This window comes from Alligator mississippiensis, chromosome 1, assembly GCF_030867095.1.
Source record: "Alligator mississippiensis isolate rAllMis1 chromosome 1, rAllMis1, whole genome shotgun sequence".
NCBI classification, from domain to species: Eukaryota; Metazoa; Chordata; order Crocodylia; family Alligatoridae; genus Alligator; species Alligator mississippiensis.
The window spans coordinates 76671263-76690652 of record NC_081824.1 but is presented as its reverse complement, the minus strand read 5'-3'; the positions used below and the strand labels follow the sequence as shown (position 1 = coordinate 76690652).

The 19390-nt window shown below is 44.7% G+C and overlaps 1 long non-coding RNA gene across 1 annotated transcript; it reads left to right on the top strand.

The window, feature by feature from the left end:
- The first annotated feature begins 5547 nt into the window (after positions 1–5547).
- On the top strand, positions 5548–18115 carry LOC109285544 (uncharacterized). The gene is made up of 3 exons (XR_002093295.2): positions 5548–5632; positions 10021–10128; positions 12830–18115. It is a non-coding gene; the product is annotated as an uncharacterized LOC109285544 (long non-coding RNA).
- The last annotated feature ends 1275 nt before the right edge of the window (positions 18116–19390 follow it).

Here is a 19390-nt window from a genome sequence, read left to right as displayed (position 1 = left end):
GGGGGATCTACAGATACAAGGCCACCTAGGGGATAGTGACCACCAGTTGATAGGATTCACTATCTGGCAAAAGGTGGGAAAAACAACTAGTAGGGCAGAAGTGCTAGACTTCTGGAAGGCCAACTTCAATGAGCTCAGGAGATTAATTAGGGTGGGACTGAAGGGTAATCACATCTGTGAGTTGGCAGTCCTAGAAGGGTGGGAGTTCCTCAAGAGACTGATCCTGCAGGCACAGAGGGGCACCATCCCAGTATACACAAAGGGAGGCAAAAGACCCAAAAAACCTTCTTAGCTGAACAGGGAAATCCAGGAGAGCCTTCAGAGGAAAAGAGGCTTACAGGTTGTGGAAGCAGGGGGCGGCCACTAGGGCTGTGCAAAATTTTGTTGACCATTTCATTCTGACACTGTTTCAACCAATTTTGAGGTCAAAACAGCAACATTGGAATGAAACAAAGGCCGTGGAAATAGTCTCAAAACAAAACAAGGCTGGTCAAAATGTTTCAAATGTCAAAATGTTTCGACCATAGGCTGGGGATGGTAAGTCAGTCCAGCTGGGCTAACTTTGCATCCCCAAGCTAGATCACGCCAGGGCTGGGAGGCAGCCCAGCAGGGCTGCTTCCCGGTGCCCCACGCTAGATCGCATGCTCCTGATCTAGCGCAGGGCATGGGGAAGCATCCCCACTGGGCTGCCTCCCACCGCTGGCGCAGCCTAGCATGGGGCACTGGGAAGCAGCCCCATTGGGCTGCCTCCTGCCCCTGGCATAATATAGCCCAGGGTACTGGAAAGCAGCCCAGCTGGGCTGCTTTCCACCCCCGGTGTGATCTAACGCAGGGCACGGGGAAGTAGCCCTCCTAGGCTGCCTCCTGCTCCCGGAATGATCTAGCATGGGGTACCGGGAAGCAGCCCCACTGGGCTGCCTCCTGCCCCTGGCGCAATCTAGGGTGGGGCACCAGGAAGCAGCCCTGCTGGGCTGTCTCCCGTCCCCGGTGTGATCTAGCATGGGATACTGGAAAGCAGCTCAGCTGGGCTGACTTCTGTCCCCAGCAAAACTTGAAGCAGTGTCAAACCAGCCTTCTGTTTCAACGGAACAGAATGGTTGTTTTGACTCGAAATGAAATTAGAGATGAAACACTGTTCCCTCAAACCGTTGAAACACAAGGCGAAATGGAACAGTGCTGTTTCGCACTGCCCTAGCGGCCACCAAGGAACGGTATACCTGCTTGGCTCGTGTTTGCAAGGAAGCAGTGAGGAAGGCCAAAGCACATACTGAACTTAAGCTGGCAACAAAGATTAAGAGTAACAAAAAGTCCTTCTTTAAGTACATAGGGAGCAAGAAGAAGGCACACAGTAACATAGGGCCTCTACAGAATGGTCTAGGTCAACTCATAACAGACAGGATGGATAAAGCGGAGCTTTTAAATGGCTTCTTTGTATCTGTGTTCCTTGACATGGATACAAACACACCTCCCAGTAAGACTTCAGTCTGAGATGAGAGAAATACCAGTCCACTATGGTTAGCGCTGACCTAGTAAAGGGGCACTTGGAGGGATTGGACATATTTAAGTCGGTAGGTCCTGATGATCTTCACCCAAGGGTACTAAAGGAATTGACTGATGTCATAGTGAAACCATTGGCGCAACTGTTTGAGTGCTCATGGTGCTCAGGACAGGTACCAGAAGACTGGAAAAGGGCCAATGTGGTCCCTATTTTCAAGACGGGGAGGAAGGAGGACGCAGATAATTATAGGCCAGTTAGCCTCATCTCTATTTTTGGCAAGGCGTTAGAAGAAATCATACAGGATCACATTTGTGGGGGGCCAGCAAGTAATACAATATTAAGGGGAAACCAGCATGGGTTTATAGCAGGCAGATCCTGCCTGACTAACTTGGTCTCTTTTTATGACCAGGTCACAAAGTGCTTAGATGCAGGGGTGGAGATAGATGTTATTTACTTGGACTTTAAAAAGGCTTTCAACACAGCGTTGCACCCAATTCTAACAAGCAAACTGAGTAGCTGTAATGTGGATTTTTTCACAGTAAGGTGGGTGAAAAACTGGCTTATGGGACATACCCAGAGAATGGTGGTGGATGGGGCAGTTTCTCCCTGGAGAGATGTGGGCAGTGATGTCCCCCAGGGCTCTGTCCTTGGACCAGTGCTGTTCAAGATCTTCATCAGTGAATTGGATGATGGGGTTGAAAGCACTCTGCCCAGATTCACAGATGACACCAAACTATGGGGTATAGTTAACACACTGGAGGGCAGGGAGCAAATCCAGGCAGATTTGGATAGACTGGGGAAGTAGGCGGATCAGAATAGGATGCAGTTTAACAAGGATAAGTGCAAGGTGCTGCACCTGGGGAGAAAGAATCTCCAATACACCTATAGACTGGGAAGTACTATTCTGAGTACCACAGCAGTGGAAAGGTATCTCAGAGTCTTAGTCGACACAAAGATGAACATGAGTTGCCAATGTGATGAGGTAATAAGTAAGGCTAACCACACTCTTTCTTGCATTAGTAGGTGCATCACAAACAGGTCTAGGGAGGTGATACTTCCCCTCTATGCAGCATTGGTCAGGCCATAGCTGGAGTACTGCATCCAGTTTTGGGCACCACACTTCAAGAGGGATGTGGATAACCTTGAGAGGGTTCAGAGAAGGGCTACTCATATGGTTGAGGGCCTGCAGGTAAGGTCCTATGAAGACAGACTGAGACACCTGAATCTCTTCAGCCTCCACAAGAGAAGGCTGAAAGGTGATCTTGTAGTTGTCTACAAACTCATCCCAGGGTGGGGGTGGGAGGGGTCAGCAGGCAACAGGGGATACTCTGTTTACCAGGGTGTCCCTCGTGGTTACTAGAAATAACGGCCACAAACTAAAGGAGAGTAGGTTTAGACTGGATATCAGGACGAAATTCTTTATGGTGAGGGTTGCCAAAATATGGAATGGGCTTCCAAAGAAGGTGGTGCTTTCCTCTACCTTGGAGGTGTTCAAGAAGAGATTAGACAAGCACCTCGCTGAGGTTATTTAACCCCAGCACTCTTTCCTGACTTGAGCAGGGGGTTGGACTCAATGGTCTACAAGGTCCCTCCCAATCCTGGAAATCTATGATAGTCGTCTCAGGTTCCAAGACATGCAGTACCGGGGCACTTCTCCCTTGGAACTGAGCAATAGGTATGCACCTCTCACACCACCAGAAGGGACATTAGCAGAATCACTAGCTCTGGATGAGGGGAGACAGCTAGCTGCCACCCCTAAGAAGAGACGCAGGGTGGTTGTAGTGGGCGACTCCCTCCTGAGAGGGACAGAGGGAGCGATCTGCCACTCTGTCCCCCTGGCCCATGAGGTCTGCTGCCTCCCAGAGGCCTGTATCTGGGATGTGACAGAGAGGATTCCTAAACTCATCCAGCCTTCCAACCACTATCCCATGCTCCTCATACATGTGGGCACAAATGACATAGCTCAGAGCAATCCAGGTCTCTCGGGGCTGGGCTTAAGGGCTTGGGAGTGCAGGTAGTTTTCTCCTATGTCCTCCCAGTTGCAGGCTGCGGGCCTAGGAGAGATGGATGTATCGAAGAGGTGAACTAAAGGCTCCAGCGATGGTGCTACCGAGAGGATTTTGTCTTCCTGGATCACAGCATGCACTACAGAGACATAGGTCTTTTGGGAAGGAACGGTATCCACCTCATGATGAAGGGGAAGGCTCTTTTCTCGGCAAGGATTGCAGACTTCCTTGACAAAGTTTTAAACTAAGATTGCTAAGGGATGAGGGAACAACGAACGGAACAAGACCAGGGGCTAACAAACAAACAACCATTGCAACAGGAGATGACAGGAAGGACATTACAGCATGAGCTGAGGGAATGGAGCTCCCTTAACATGACAGGAAACCAAGGACCTCCAGTGGAGGGCTCAAATGCCTGTACATAAATGCCAGGAGCATGGGGAACAAACAGGAGGAACTGGCCCTCCTGATTTCCAGCAGGAACTATGATATCATAGGGATAACAGAGACCTGGTGAGACTCTACCCATGATTGGACTGTAGCTATAAAGGGCTACACCCTGCATAGGAGGGATCACATAGGGAAAAAGGGTGGAGGTATAGCTCTATATGTAAAAGAGCAGTACACCTCCTTGGAAGCTGAAATTGGTACTAAGGGCAGGCAACTTGGCTCAAGATACGGAGGGGACACAGCAAAAGGGACTTCACTGTAGGAATATATTACAGACCTCTGAATCAAGATGAGGAGCTAGATCTGGAATTCTTCAGAGAACTAGAAGAGGCTGTGAGAGCACAGGATATTGTCATTATGGGTGACTTTAACTACCCAGACATCTCCTGGGAAGAACACTCGGCCAGATCTGACTGGTCGCATAGATTCCTGATGTGTATCAATGAGCTCTACCTATCTCAAGAAGTATACGGGCCAGGCAGAGGAAATGCGATCCTAGATTTAGTATTGACCAAAAGGGATGACCTGGTGAGCGATCTGAAGATAGAGGATAAACTAGGTGACAGTGACCATGACACTATCACTTTCACTTCCATCGTAAGGCTGAGAAATCTGCCAGTAAGGCACAAATTCTTCACTTTAAAAAAGCTGACTTCAGTAAGCTAAGGGTTTTAGTGTGTAATGCCCTACAGGATTGTGGACTGCAGGGAAAGTGTGTGGATGAAAAGTAGTCGTTCCTCAAGGATACGATTCTTGGTGTACAGAAGTTGTCCATACCTATACACAAAAAGTAGCACTTGGCTCAAGGGAAGTTGAAGATCTTTTGAAAAAGAAAAGGGAGGCTTACCAATGATGGAAGCTGGGAATAGACCCCAAGGAGAACTACATAAGATTGGCCCACACCTGTAGGGGGTAGATTAAAAAAGCAAAGGCAGTGACTGAATTCAGGTTAGCAACCAAAATCAAGGACAATAAGAAGTCCTTCAATAGGTACATAGGTTACAGGAGGAAAAGCAGTGAAAAATGTGGGACCACAGCTCAATGCATGTGGACATCTGATCACTGACACTGAGGAAAAAACTGAACTCCTAAATGTGTACTTTGCATCTGTATTCCACCAGTCTAAGAGTGATAGCCTATCGAATGCAAATATGATGCAGGGTAGTCACAGTAGGGATGATCACCAACCAACAGTCAATGTAGAGCTGCTGAAAGAACAGCTAGAGAGGCTGAGTATCTATAAATCAGCAGGACCCGATGAGCTCCTTCCAAGAGTGCTGAACGAATTAGCCAAAGTCATCGCAGGATTGCTAGCGAACCTCTTGGAGAATTCGTGGCACTCAGGAGAGGTCCCAGAAGACTGGAAGAGGGCCAATGTTGTGCCCGTCTTAAAGAAGAGGAGGAGAGAGGACCTAGGGACTACAGGCTAATCAGCCTGACTTCAATCCCATGAAAAATCTTGGAAAAATTTCTCAAGGCCTCCATATGCAATAAGCTAGTAGAAGGCAAAATTCTGAATGACAGCCAGCACGGCTTTGTCTTGGGTAGGTTATATCTGACTAACTTCATCTCCTTCTACAACCAGGTTACTCACCACCTGAATATGGAAGATGAGGTTGACATCATTTACTTGGACTTTAGGAAGGCCTTTGGCTTGGTGTCCCACAAAGCTCTCAAGGTAAAACTAGGGGACTGTCGGCTCAACAATTCAACGGTCAGATGGGTGGGAAACTGGCTGCAGGGTCGGACCCAGTCCAGTACAAATAAACGGATCTGTGTTCACCTGGAGGAAGGCAGCCAGTGGGGGTTTTCAACATCTACATCAGTGGCTCCCAACCTCGAGTCATGACCCAAATCAGGGTTGTGGGAGGTTTGCCCCTCATTCCGCCCTTCCTGCTTGTGGGGCTCTCCTGGAACATGGTCCGCATGGCTCTCGCCACCACTGCCCCCCGAGATCCTGGCCAGTCCCGGGCTCTGATGGTGCTGCTGGGCATGAGTGAGTCGGGGGCAGGGGTCATGTCCCAGGTTTAGGGTCATGGCAAAAAACGGTTTGGAGCCACTGATCTACATCAGTGATCTGGACGTGGGGGTGAAAAGCACACTGGCAAAGTTTGCTGATGACACTAAGTTTCGGGGAAGTGCGGCCACGCCTCAGGGTAGACTGACGATCCAGGTGGACCTAGACAGATTAGTTAGATGGGTGGACCAGAACTAGATGCTGTTCAACACTGAGAAGTGTAAAGTACTCCATCTGGGGAGGAAAAATCTGCAACAAACTTACAGGCTTGGTGGTGCTATGCTAACTAGCACCATGTCTGAAAGGGACCTGAGGGTCATAATTAACCATAAAATGAATATGAGCCATCAGTGTGATGCTACAGTTAGAAGAGCAAACGATATGCTGGCATGCATCAACCAATGCATCTTCAGCAAAATTAAGGAAGTTATTCTCCTGCTCTGCTCAGCATTGGTGAGGCTGCAGCTGGAGTACTGTGTCCAGTTCTGGGTGTCACACTTCAAGAAGGATGTAGAAAAGCTTGAGAGAGTGCAGAGAAGAGCCACTTGTATGATTAGAGGTCAGAAGAGCAAGCCATACGAGGAAAGGCTGACAGATATGGGACTGTTCAGCCTAGAAAAGAATAGAATACTTTGGGGGGATTTGGTGGCAGCTTATAAATATATCAGGGGAGAGCATCAGAGGCTAGGCGAACAACTATTCACCAAAGCACCCCCAGGGAAAACCAGGAACAATGGTCAGAAACTCCTAGGAGGAGGTTTCAGACTAGATAAAAGAGAAAACTTCTTTACAGTTCATGTGACCAGACTCTGAAACAGCAGGGGTGGTACAGGCATCTACCTTGGAGATCTTCAAAAGGAGACTGGACGCATACCTTGCAGGGGTTATTTGACCCCAGAAGTCTTTCCTGCCTAGAGCAGAGGGGCTGGACCCAATGATCTCATGAGGTCCCTCCCAGCCATAAGCTTCTGTGAATCTGTAAAAAAAACCAGTTTTTATTCTTAGTTGTTGCAACAGATGGTGACATTGGAAACTTTGCAGCAGCCAACAAACTATATGTGGATTACACATACATAAATTTTTAAAGCTTTTGAGTGTGTGTATATATGGGGGGGGGGGTAAATTTGTGGGAAACCAGGACCACCAACCCCACCTAAATGACAATACAGTCATTCATGTCTTTGTTTCCCCACTATCTTTTCATCTGAAGAGAAACAGTCAGAGCTGAAATAGCCTGGCTGGGACCTGCATCCCTACATATGAGGACACGCAGCATGTAGCCCACAGATACATGACCACAAAAAAAAGTCTCCCAAGAAGTAGATATGAAGTGAAACAAGTATTTCAGTGTTTCATCTATGCTAAATTCATTCATCAAAACATTTCCACCAATGAAAGCAATAGTGGGCATATCTACACAAGATGCTTTACTGTGCACTAGACTAATCTAATGCTCTGTAAAGCATCACAGTCTACACATGTGCAGGATTTACTGTGCATTTGGCTAATACACTATTTGCTATAACCAGGAAATACAGGTACTAGATTAACGGTGCATTAGCTACTGTGCAGTAGTGCATGTGTAGATTCTGACCAGGAACAATTTGCTCCTGGTCACCCCAGGCAGCAGAAGTCCTGCTGCTGCCTTGCTAAACCCCAATGTGGGGGTGAGCTGTGCTGGCTGCAGAGGCAGCTGTCTCTGTGCCACATGGGGATTGGGACCTGTCCCGATCCCCATGTGTCCAGGAGGTCTCCCAGTAGCCAGGACTGTTGGGTCACAGCCATGTGGAGATTGGCTCCCAGATTGGGTCTTCTCAGAAAATTCAGGCACATTAATTGCACATGTAGACATACCCAGTGAGAATGCTGCTATAATCAGGGTACAGGAAATCCCTGCTGTTTTAATCACTGTAATCTAAATGAAGTCTGAACAGAGATGCAGGGTATGAAGATTATGATGCCAGTGGCTAATTTACACTGGCATTCTTCTTATCCTTTCCTCACATACCTAGGTTAGGGCAATTGCAGCTGTAAAGTAATTCATATACAGATATATACAGAAAAGTCCAGTCTTGGGCAAAAATTGAATAATCCCCTGTTGCTATGTTGTATAAGTCTGCTCCTTAAACACATTCAGTAAACATAGCAGGCTGAATATTTGTTTCTTTTATATCCTCCTTGAATACTGCTTCATGAGATTAAGACTAGCTTCCCAGCTGCGCTCCAGGTTTGTTTTTCTGCATTAGGAAATGGCCTATATTGGGAACGCCACAGGTCCTGTGAAGCTTACTAGGTCAGTGGGTCTGTCTACAAGTTAGTATATTGCGCTTTCTGCCCGTCCACTTACATTTTTGGTGGGAGTATAGTGCAAACCCTCCATGCACAGCCATAGGGGCCACAGGTAACATTTTTTCCACGCTAGAAAAGCTAGTGACCTATTTGGAAAGGTAAAGAAAATTAGGTCTAAATACCATTTTCCTTATAAAGGAAGAGGCGCAGAAATAACTTCCTTACCTAGAAGGTTGTAGAAAGGGCTAATAGAAACATCACCTTCCAGAATGCCATCATGAGGAAAAGAAACCAGAATCCAGAACTGAGCCTCTGTTTGATCTCAACACCAGATAAGCTCCAGAGTAGAAAGGGAGTCCTAACTGGGAGCATACATTTAAAAATTAAGATACCAAATACCTCCAGAATATATTTTCTGCAGAACACCTGAGGCAGTGATCTATAGCCAAACCAATCTCAGAAAAAGCAGAAGAAAAAAAGGAAAGAAGTATTTTTTATCCTTATGCCAACCAAGACAACAATGCAAACATGCTGAATTTGTCACAAAGAACCTGGGTTTTTTTTCTGGACATTAACAACACAGGTGGTTCTTCATCTTTTGTCCTGGAATGTCATCAACTCCCAAGCTTAGCTAAGAGATGAGTAGAAACATTGGCGACTAGTGCCTCCTGAGTCAGACGGGGGCATTTGCCCCCCACAGCGGCCAGTCAGTGACCAGGGTGGAGGTCGCCCCATGGCTGATCATGCAGACTGGGGGAAGTCCACCTGCGGCCGACCCAGAAGTGTCAGTGGCATGTCTGGAAGGGCCAGTGGTGCTTCTTCTGGTACCCTCACTCCGTGGCTGGCGCTTTCGGGGGGAGGGGGAGGCACCAGCTCCCACCTGTCCCCCCAGCCCATTGCCTAAGCAGGGAATGCTAGCTGTCAGAAGGTGCACCAGCGCTCTCAGGGGGTGCATGTGCACCCCTGTGCAGCCCCTACGCTGAGTAGAAATGAGAAAAGGCAAGAGTACTGTTTGGGGGAAGGAAAAGATACCTACAGGGATAGAAGTATAATTTCTAACAAGCCTGAATATAATCTCCTCAGCCTATTGGGCAATGCTATTTTTTTTGAGGAAGAGCTACTAAATTACTTGCCATCTTGAAAGTGTGAAGAACTTCAAACCAGTTATCAATTTTAAAATGTCCCAGATCAAGCTTCTTGTTTCATCTACTAAAAAGCATCAGTGTAAAATAATCTCCTCTCCTTCTGTACACTAGATTTTTCCAGGAGCTTTAAAACACTTGTGCTGTTTTCTTATCAGAAATTAATTTTCACATACCTGCATAAGTGACTTTGATAAGAACTAGATAATGTCTAATATCTTCAGTTCTTCAGACTGAACATTGCTTTCTAGCCATAAGAGTATTATTTATCAGATTATAGTTGATTTGAATGATAAATTATTGACCAAAGCATGTGGTGATAGCATGATGTTCATAATAGGAACAAAAATACAGTAATCTATAGGAAGATAGATAACACTATGCAGTTATAGATTAAAATAAATACTATGTCATGCCAATTGATTTGACCATTTTTACATATCAGTCATAAGTGAAGGAGCACACAACTTAATACTTTGTTATTGAAACACGTATCTGCATTGCTCTTTGGGAAAAATAAACAATTGAGTCTATGTCTAAGTATAAATCCTGTGGCTGCTAATCTGGTTTGTATTCCTGGAATCAAGCTGTAAGTGAACACTTTTATTTTTATTTTAGAGGGTGGTAGATGATCAGTGGCTTTCCATTGGTCTAAAAGAAGAAACATCTGTTGCAGTCATAAAAGACTTTGGTGATCAAGTTTAAACACATCCTGCGCTAGCAATGGTAAGGAGTTGGGGCCCCATGGAATTCAGTAAGAGATTTGCCATTGAGTTCAACAGAACTAGGATTTCATTCTTAAAATGTTTAGCTTAATTTGTCTAATTACAAAAGCTTTAAAAATAAAAGCACAGCAAATCCCCAAAATCTAATAATAGGTGCTGTTGTGCAGAGGCCTTTACTTTAAGTTGCCAAATGAAATAAAAATTCCAACAGTCTGTTTCATGCCTAATTGGAAACTATCAAGAGTTAGAGACAAAAAAGCTACAGATTAGATTATTAAAATTGGAGAAAACTGTGATAAGGAGCTTTCAAGGCTTCTAGTAAGGTCAAAAGTTTACAAAAGGATCTCAAGCATTCTAGAAATGGGAAAGAATGTGACTGACACCAGCATGATGCATATAATACATGTGTAAAAAAACAGTATGCATGTATGTGTATGTGTTGCAACATCTCACTGCCTTGGCTTCCACCATCATCACTTCTTGCTCTTGATCAGACTAAGCCAGAAACAGGAACCAAATAACCCAGCACTTCCAGGAGTTTCAGCTAAGTCCTGAACAAAACCTAAAACATGAATTTGAGTTCATACTACTATCTCATTCACATGCCATATTTGTTCTTTACCTTCTTCTCTTTTATATCCTGAACTTTCTGCCGTCTGTTGTCCATATGGCTTAGCTAGCCAAGATAACACCATTATTAGAAAACAAGGCAGTGAGTCTGGGACCAAGAATGGAAGCTAAAAGCAATACTTTAAACATGCAGATCCTAGTAAAAGTTGGCTTGGTCTCATAGCTAAGACAGCACTCTGAGTTAATGCTTTTCTGGCAGTGAGGTTGCAAGTGAAAGTCAGCACTACAGACTGAAGGTGAATTTTACATTTTTGTTGTTTGTCTCCACCATCATGACTTTTTCTTTAAAAAAAGAAGATCAAACTTGAAGAGGAACAACAGCACACTACCATCTAAACCAGTGGCTTTTAGATTTAAGGCATCCCTCACTAGACTGGAGGCACCCTGTGGCAAATGCCAGCTATTGGTTTTCACTATTTTATTTACTAAAGAAAAAGTAGGGCAATTCTTCTGTTGCAAAACACTCATACTGTTGTAAAGGTCTTGTTTTTGTTTCTTACCTGACATACGATGAGGTTATAAGATGAAGAACCAGCCAGGTGCTAGATTTCAGCATGGTCAGAGGAAAACTATAAATGGGAATGGTACTTTTATTGTTCTGTTAGTTTTGAGTGAAGGGGCAAACTAAAGTCATTGTCCCTTTTCCATTGCATGTGAAGTAACCCATGGTAGTCACACAGTACATAATATAACAAACAGATATATGATGCTTGAACTATTACAGGGATCTTCCATATCCTTTCCACTAACTTCTCTCTCTCTCCTTGAAAGGCAGCATTTGTTACTATCTGGACAGATGTATTAAAAACCCTCTCTATAGTTAAGGAGAAAGGAAGTGAAAGTTCATTAAAATAGTATCTTTAAAGCATTTAAACACAAAATATTACTTATTTTTCTTCCTAATCGCATGGCTTTTATAAAAGATTAACAAGATTTTAAATGTTAGTTGTGACAAAGAAAGGAGTAACTAAATACAAAATACACACCACATTGTTTAATGACAGTTAACTAACAGTTAATTAGGGTGTTCTTGATATCTTATCATCTCTTGGGCCTGATAGCCCCTTATAAATTGGGATCTATCTAAATTGTGCCAGAAGGATGCTGCTCAACAGCTCCTTTAATCTTGCTCTTTTCACTGTGCCCCTCTCCACCCCCACTGACTGGCAAAGGGTCCCTGGCAGCTCCACCACTCGTTCCTGATCAGCCAGGAGGCAAAAACTGCAGTTTTTGTCTCCTGCCACTGATTGGCTGAGAAGCCCCAGAGGCCCTGCTGCTTGCTGCTGATCAACCAGGAGGCAAAAAACTCAGCATTTTTAAAACCATGGTTTTGCCTTTTGGCCAATCAGGAGCAAGTGGCAGGGCTGCTGAAGTCTCTCTGGCAATCAATGGGGGTGGGCCACACTGAAAAAAAGCAAGATTAAAGGAGCTGCTGCACAGTACACTTCCAGCTCGATTTAGGTAGATCCCTACTTATAAACACAACAGTGCCACCAACCATATTCAGGTGTCCAGTCTGTTATAAATAAAGGAATGCTTCAAAAAAACATGGCTGAGAAATATTGTCACAATTCCAATTCTCCAGATTCAATATATTTTAAGGAAACTGGACAATATGTATTCATATGGGGCCACAATACTGATTCTAGTTACTAGTTCAAAATTAGTACTCTAGTTGCCAAAGTTTGGCAAGTAATTCACTTCTAATTCTCATACAAATTACATGTTAACCATTATAGCCAAACAATAATTTTCAAGTGAATTACCATACTTTCTCACATTCAACAAACACCTTTTGTCCCAAAATGAGGGTAGGTTATATTAAGTGGGAAGTTGATTTTCTGACCTGGATAGAAGCACCCTGCCCTGATTCTTGCCATAGTGCGGGAGCTATTGAATTACTAATCAGGTAGCTGAGGGAATTAATTGACTAAACAGCTTATTATTCTTGGGCTGTTAATGATCATCTTCCCATCTTAACAGTCTTTATTTTCCACTAGTCAAACTAATCTTCCTTAGAGCAATTTTGTTGTCTGCTACCTGTTCCTAATCTCTCTCCTCCTTTTTCACAGCCTGAGATCTAATGACTGGAAATTACAGAGGGATCACTTTGCTGTCCACCACAGGAAAGTTCATTGTGAGAACCCTCCTGAACCATCTCCTTCCACTTGCTGAAGAGCTTCTCCTGGAATCTCACTGTGGGTTTAGGGCATCAAGAGGCACAACTGACATGATCTTCACTGCTTGCCAGCTGTAGCAAAAATCCTAGGAACAACATAAACCTCTGTATGTGGCTTTCTTTGACCTCATGAAAGCCTTCAGTTGTCGACCAAGAAGCACTGTGAAGGATCCTTCTGAAGTACCGATATCCACCAGAATTCATCACCATTCTTTGCCTGCTTCATGATGGTATGTGAGTGATGGTTCTCAATGACAGATCTATCACAGACCCCTTTGATGGAAGTTAAGCAAGGCTGTGTCATTGCTCCAACACTCTCCTCTTGATATTCCTTACTGTGCTACTACAAGCTTCCAGTTGGAATTGAACTAAACTACCGAATGAATGGTAAACTGTTTAATTTCAGCTGACTCTGAGCCAAAACCAAGTCCACCTCAAACTCAATCATCGAGCTCCAGTACACTGATAATGTTGTAGTGTATTCTCACTCAGAAGCAGACCATCAGCAAAGAATTGACATCTTTACTGAGGCATACAAGAAAATGGGACTGATGCTTAACATTCAGAAGAGTAAGGTCCTCCATCAACAAGCTCCAGTAATTCAGATTCACAATGCGTGCATATACATGAGATGCTACAGTGCAGTAGCTCATTGCTACAGCACCATAGCATTGCCAGGCACGAACCACAATGGTGACACTACTGTGCAGTAGGAATGAGCTGCTGCATAATAGTTCATTGCTACTACACAGTAGCATCTAAAAAAGTGCAATGATGGTACTGTGCAGTAATGCTGGTTACTGCACAGTCATTTAGTACTTGATTAAGGAAGTACTAAACGACTGCACAGTAACAACTACACAGTCTGCCATTAGTGTAGACGCGACCAATGAGACTCTTGAGAACACTGACTATTTCCCATACCTCAGAAACCATCTCTTGCAGAAGGTTGACATTGATGAAGAAATCCAACATTGCCACAGATGTGCAAGTGCAGCCTTCACACACATGAGGAAATGGGTGTTTGAAGATCATGACATCAGAGCTGAAACCAAACTCATGGTTTATCAAGCAGTTCTGATCCCCACCCACCTTACTGTACTGAGCTGAGACAGACAGTATACAGGAAACACCTCAAATTGCTGGAGAAGTACTATCAATGCTGCTTGCAGAAGATTCTTCAAATCCAGTGGGTAGACAGACACACCAACATTAGCGTCCTCTCTTCCGGAGGCTGAAGAGATCTAGGGCCCTCAATCTCTCCTTGTAGGGCTTTGCCTGCACGTCCTTAACCATATGACTGACTGTCTTCTGAACCCTCTCGAGGGTTCAGGGGTGAATCTTGAATGATTCGCCTGTGCCCCTACTCCATTCCCTCCTGCACTGTGTGGGGGTCTCTTCCCCCCTCCCCCCCCACCCTGCAAGCCCAGGGGTCATAAAGAAAGCAGATTAAAAGAAACTTCCCTGCCTGCTGAGCCGGCTGTGATCCTGGCTGTGCAGGGTATCTGAGTGTGTGTGCCCCTCCACCTCTGCAGCAGCAGCCTGTGGCCAGGCTGCCCTCTGGTCATACCTACTGCCCTGCATTTGGCGGGACTGAGTCCCACTAGCACCCTCCCTCCTGCTGCCTATGAGGGCAGAGAAAGTGCTTCAAGGACATCCTCATGGACAACTTGAAAAAACGTAAGATCAATACCAACTTGTGAGAGGCTATTGCCCATGACTACCCCAAATGGAGAAAGTCTGCTTCAAGGATCTCAGTACTTTGAAAACTTATGATGACAACAGGAGATGGAAAAATGGAAACGGCACAACAAGTGCATCATGGACCAAAGCAAGAACCCAGAGCTACCCACCCTGCATGGAAACGTGTGCCCGAGTTACAACAGAGTCTATCAATCCTGGATAGGCCTCATCAGCCATCTTCAGACCCACAGATAAGACGATCATGGAAGACAATCAACCTCAACTGTGAAGGATTGCTGATGGTGATTTCATAGCCTTGGAAAGCTATTTTCAACACCATAGATCCACTCTTGGAAACCTTCAGTAACAGCTAAGGTTTTAATATTAGTTAAGTAGGAAAGGGAGGATAAATCAGCTGAAGATTAGGAAATCTTTTTTCCTTCATTTTGCTTTTCAAAAACCAAGGTGTGCATTATATTTATGGGTGTGGTGTATGTGAGAAAATATGGTATTCCCATTATAAATCATTGTATTGCTATAGTCATGCACTACTTCCCTTACAAAACTGAGCAGTTCTAAAAAAATAAAAATCATTAAGATGTGAAACTAGATGCTTAGTAATCATCTTAGTGGGGCAGATTATAACATTCTTGCTCCCCAAGTATAATGTCCTATATTTGTTATTAATATTTTTATAACTTAGATATAATAAATACATTTAAAATATTTTGACAGCATTGGCTAGGTACAGACTTTACACATATTGTGCATTAAGCAGGCAGAAAGTGCTCTAAAGTCATAACTGAATAGATGTTCACAGCTCTTAGAGCACTTAAAACAGGGCAGATCACACTCTAAATTAATCCTTGATGGATGTGTACTAAGCTAAAGCACTTTCTGCTAGAGCATTTTAACAAATGTCTGTACCAGATCCCATCAAAGGTTAACTTAGAGCACAACTGCTTTCATCCCAGGCCACATTGCACAGGGCTGTGCTCTAGCCTTGGGCAGAGCTTGTTTGCTCTGCCTGAGCCTGGGCTGGCCCCATCCCATTGGCCCTAATCAATGACAAACTCTGATCTCAGCCCAGTGTGCAGCCTGGTATGGGATGGGGTGGGGAAAGGGAGTTTCTGTCCCCACAGCCTCCTCAGCCCCATGGCACAGCCTGACTGGGAGGCTGTGGGGGAGGGCTCTGGGGTCTCTATCCCCCCAGCTGCCCCTACTGGGCTGTGCCACAGCAGAACCCAGATGGAGTGCCATGGGGGTCACTCCCTGCCACAGCAGTCCCAGCTAGGCAGCTTCATAGATTCATAAATTGTAAGACTGGAAGGGACCTTGGAAAATCATTGGGTCCAGCCCCAATGGCCAGCCCCCAGTGGCTCAGGGGGCTGTAAGAGAAGGGCTCCAGGGGTCTTCCCCCCGCCGCCCCCTCCGCCCCAGCTGCTGCTGACAGTCACCAGCTGGCAGCACGGGTGGGGGGCTAGGGAGAAGGGCCACTCCAGCAGCCTCCTGGGAGGTGTGTGGGCAGGCTCTGAGCCCTGCCCCACCCCCCACTGAACAGCAAACATCTGTTTGGTTCACTTGTGTTCGAAGTTATAGAGCATTAAGTAAAGCGTGATAGAGCACTTCTGCTAGGGGCTTTTTGAACATCTGTACTTAGCTATTTATTTGAAATACAGACAGCTCTCATATTGGTGTACCAGCCAGTGAGACATTAATATTTCAATTAGGGTATGTGCTTCAGAATCTCATGAAGAATCCTACAAGCACATGGAACAAACTTTACTGGCACGGTTCCAATGAGGCCACTCAGTTCAATTACTTGTGAACACATGTATTTGCAGAAACAGGCTCAACATGTTCTCACCAGGGACTTAGGAAGGTCAAACAACACTATAACCCACATCAATATAAAACATTATGCAACTCAGCACTATAAGGTGACAACCAGTATTGTCTTAGTGAAAATTTAAGAACATCACAAACTAAAGCATAGTTCTTACAGAACATATACAAAACACCTAAAACTCTTAAGCCTAATCTAGTTTAGAAAAGGTTTGATGCCATAGCTTTACAAATACTCTTGTGCGCGGCTTAAATTTAGACCAGTTTTCTGAAAAATATAAGCTATATCAGCAAAAACACTTTTCACTAGTATAAGTGCACCTACACTAGGGCTTTAACTAATATAACAATGTTCCTAAAAACTACCATTTGCAAACCTACAAAGGTTTAAGTGGCCTTAGCTGCCTTTACTTACCGCAGTGATAAATTTGGCCCTTTTTGTTTCTTGACATACATATTACATGTAACAGATAAGCATAGAATTTCTATTTGTGAAAAAGATCACTCAGCTTTAATGCTCAGAACAGTTACCACATTTAATTTTTTTTTCAATTGTCCTGTTATGTCAGACAGATGGGCTTGTGTATTTTTAAAGTCCAATAAATGAATGTAAATTAATTAACAGGAATATAACAATATATTGAAAGCCACAGAATTGTATTACAAATTGCAAGAAGTTGTTCCTAAAAAGAAGTAAAGAGACAGGAAGAGTTAGGTGAGTTGCATTACTGAGCTTGCTAGTCCTAACTGTATTAGTTTTCAACCAATGGCTAACATGGTTTCTAGATGAAGTCACACATTGAATGCATATTACTACATTGCACAATAACATATGATAAGCTTGGAGAATGTGATGTGTAGGTGTTTTTAATCCAAGAGAACTTGACCTCTAGTTACCTTGGCTTGTTGATCATTTATTTACACACAATCTTGTTTTCAAGTACATGCTGGTAGTTCTACATTAGTATGGCTTAGGTGTACTCAGTGATTTTATTGTCTCCTAATGGTTTATTAATAATTATCATCGTTGTCTGTGTGCTTAAATTCTAGCATTTGAGATTCTTGTCAAACAGTCCCTAGCCCTTTCAAAGTAAAAAAGCAAGAGGTGGCTCAGCAGCAACAGGTGAAAGATGATACATCTTAAGCAGCAAACTAGTATCAAGATGGCCAGAACCCAGTTCCCATAACTGAAATGTTTACTTCCTGCTTTCTCATTCTGAGGTATGTCTACATTGAGAAAACATACCAAAGGCATGCAGATACCAATAAGTTCATTGCATGCGACCTTCTCCCAACCACATTGTTTATTGTACCACTTTACAAGCCACCAACAGTATGCTTCTTGGAACTTGTGTTTGATTCTAAAATGTATTCTAGATTTCCTTGTGCAATTGACTCGAAGAGCTGGATTGGGAACAACATGAATGCTGTCTTGCCACTTTCAAATCAAATATGCTATCAAAAAGCATGCTTCCAACATGATCCAAACTACATGGGCTGAGGTTGGTGGTTAACAGTGATCAGTTCAACTCCATGTAAACTAGTTTGTGCCAGTTTCAAGAAATAAAAAGAATGTATTGTGACATGTTGCCTGATGGAGAAACTGTACAACAAAGAGAACAAGAAAATAAACTACATTTGATTCATGAGACCCAATTTACCTTGGACTTTCTTGTTTCCAATTTTTGGGTGTTTGAAGGCTGCATTGGGAAGTAAGGGAACGTGATCCTTGGAAACTGGGGCTTGCTCAGGACCCATGGAGGAGGCAGTCTTACTTTATTCTGCTTTCCACAAGCAGAATGATGTGTTATGAAATTTAGCTCGGAAGAGGACTATGTGTAGAGACAACAGTGTGGGTTCCACAAGGCATGGGCTGTAGCTAATAACCATAGCTCCTTGAATTAATTAATTTATTTCTTCCCTACTGTAGCAAGGAACCCCACACCTCTCCCAGAATCTGCCCCTTCTCCCTAAAGATGTACAAATGTTTCAGTCCACAAAATATCAGTGCTATCAAAATATAAATGTTCTGATACATTGCTATATATATGTATAGCAATAATATTTAAAATGGCACCTTGTTGCACCATAGAATGAAGGCTGAGGTATAAAATTATCATAAATAAAGTGACAATAGATGGTATAGAGCAGGCGTGCTCAACCTCCAGCACTCAAGCCAGATCCATTCAGAGGAGCCATGCCATCCAACCTGCAGGGGTTCACATACATTTGGCAGTGGGGTAGCAGCGGAGTAGTTGTTGCCAAATTTCTGGACATGTGAAGAGCCCCAGTGGCAGAATAGCATGATGGGTTAGCATGTAGATGTGGCCCAGGGCCAATCTAGGTGCACAGGGGCCAGCTGGAAGCAGTGCAGGGCCCAATCTTGCAGGCTGGGGCTGAGCAGAGGCAGCATGGAGGCAGGGCAGAGGCCCAGGGAGGCAGGAGAGAGCTGAGGGAGGTTATGTGGGCAGTGTGGAGCCCTATGGAGGTGGCATAGGTGGTGTGGAGCTGAGGGAGGGGCCACAGAGCCTCAGGAAAGCAGCACAGGTGATGCTGTGGGGGAGGTGGTGTGGGTGGTGCAGAGCCAAGGGAGGCAGTGTGGGGCACTGTGGCAGAACACTGTAGGTGCCTGCCACTTTAAGGGCGAGAAGCTAGCGGCCGGCAGGTGCCTGATGAGGGCAGTCATTTTGGATCTGGGGCTGCCCATATAAACAGGGCATTTTTGCTGCTGAAGGCCAGGCAACAACACTGCCTGGCTGCAGGGCTGCTGGTATCATCTGGAGGTAAGGGAGGAGCTGTAGGGGTTGGTCAGGAGGCTCCTGGTCCTGGGCATGACCTAAAACTGCACCCTGCCAGGAGTGGGTGGCTAGGAGTGGTGGGGCTCTCAGTGGTGTGGGAGCCCCCAAGAAATGCCAGGCCAGTTATC